Here is a 2,008-nt window from a genome sequence, read left to right as displayed (position 1 = left end):
ATGCCGTTAATTGTGTTATTCCTTTTAAATCATTTACCCGCAAGCGGTCACCGTTTATGGCGTCTGGTTTTCACCCGAATTAGCAGCTGCCATACCAGCATTTGAGTGCCGCGAGCAATGATCAAGAATTTCATTACTCACCCACTGGAAAAACATATAGACCAAAGCTTTATCCCATCATATAAACGGGGGGAGGGGGTGGCTATGCCAGGGTCTGAAACCTTGGCAGCTATGCTACTTTGTTACTTATTTTGAATCGATAAAATACACACCAATTGAAAATCACCTAGAAAATCAATATATAAAAGTGTTACTTATAATATAGTGTTTACATGCAAAGTTCTTATCTTGGCGACTTGGTTTAACTTATTTACCAGACCAATGAATTTTGGGCTTCAGACCGGAAGAAAAGCGCTGAGTATATGCCAGTGCAACATACCAAAATATGTATTTTCTTTTCCTGAAGTGTGCATCTATCCCATCCATGCTAGGCGGAGATCAACAAGGCGGGACCGGGGGAACTATCATCAATGCGCTGGAAGGAACGTGTGATTTCCACGTATTTTGCGTCACTGTAGCTCATCGTATCACTTGTTAGTTTTTATTCCTAGGCTACTCTGATTGGCGCATCTACGAGTAAGAGGCGGGCGTCCAAATGTAAAATTCATGATCAGGAAATCCGCCAATGAACAGTTACCAAGAATACATTGTATTTGAAATGATTCTCACACGTATATGTTTAAATGAAACAGCGAAGCTTCCTCACATAGATTTTTTTTCACAAAGCGGCACTCCGACTCTTTCCTTATAGTGCTCTAAAGTAGCCGGAAACTAGAGCAGTCCAAAACGCAGCCGCCCAGTCAGATCACGCAGTGCCAAGCTTGCGTGCTGACGTACACCACGGATATGAAAAAAACTGAAGGTTTCTCATACATTCGTAATCAGTGTGAGCGCCGTCTCCTGGTGAATTTCAATGACGTGGTACAACCTTCGCAATTGTAGCACAAGTACCAACGGAACGGTTGTGTTTAGTGCGAGTTCTACGAAGATATCAGGCAGCGCAGATGCAGGTCAGAATACATAAAGCATTCCTCTTCTGGAAGATAATAACATAGGTTCTGGAGGCAACGTCTATGGTACCTGAACCAGGATGGCCGAGTGGTTAAGGCGTTGGACTTAAGATCCAATGGACATGTGTCCGCGTGGGTTCGAACCCCACTCCTGGTAGAAGGATTTTTTTTTCACATGACATTGTTAATTTAAATATCATTTTATGCATTTTTTTCAATTGTACATTATGATTAATAAAATAAACGCTACATATTTAATCTGCATATTAATTCACAGGTATTTTCTCCAAAAATGCAAAGTAAATAAATTACTTGGTGCTCGTCAAATGTCTAAGTTGGAAGCTTACATTTGTTGGTGAATAGGTCGTTCTCCTGATTACTTTTTAGTTGGTTTATCTGATATTTACACATGAATTAATTCCAAATTGTTTCAAAGGAAATACAAATTTACTGAATTGTTTTCTATTTTGTGAGTAAGAATACACAAAAGTCCTATACCAGGAGTGGGGCTCGAACCCACGCGGACACATGTCCATTGGATCTTAAGTCCAACGCCTTAACCACTCGGCCATCCTGGTTCTGAGAATGCGTCTAAATGTAGATAAAAACCGTCTCATGCAACAGTGTTAAGTGCATAATATATGTATCTTGTGGAAATAAACACAGGTTGTTAAAGTAATATTATTGTTTTATTATTGTTCAGCGTGATATAAATATATCGTTTTAGAAACAAAACCTTAAACATTTTAATTAAAGTAGTTACGTCAACTTGTCATTGACAACGTTTTGAACAAAAAACACATCCCACAATAATTCATCAGGAATAGTTAGTAGACCTAACAATAAGTAGTGCCTCGCATTCCACTGCTTGTGATCTTACACATGACATCACTCATGACATGTTTTATATCATTGATGATATCACTGATGACATCAGT

The 2,008-nt window shown here is 39.0% G+C and overlaps 2 non-coding genes across 2 annotated transcripts; one reads left to right on the top strand and one right to left on the bottom strand.

Moving 5' to 3' along the window:
- Positions 1-1,144: 1,144 nt before the first annotated feature.
- On the top strand, positions 1,145-1,227 carry TRNAL-UAA (transfer RNA leucine (anticodon UAA)). Its single transcript has one exon. It is a non-coding gene; the product is annotated as a tRNA-Leu (tRNA).
- Positions 1,228-1,565: 338 nt separating this feature from the next.
- Positions 1,566-1,648, bottom strand: TRNAL-UAA (transfer RNA leucine (anticodon UAA)). Its single transcript has one exon. It is a non-coding gene; the product is annotated as a tRNA-Leu (tRNA).
- Between the last annotated feature and the right edge of the window lie 360 nt (positions 1,649-2,008).

This window comes from Lissotriton vulgaris, chromosome 6 (genome assembly GCF_964263255.1).
Source record: "Lissotriton vulgaris chromosome 6, aLisVul1.2, whole genome shotgun sequence".
Classification (NCBI taxonomy): domain Eukaryota; kingdom Metazoa; phylum Chordata; class Amphibia; order Caudata; family Salamandridae; genus Lissotriton; species Lissotriton vulgaris.
This window is presented reverse-complemented; position numbering and strand designations above follow the sequence as displayed.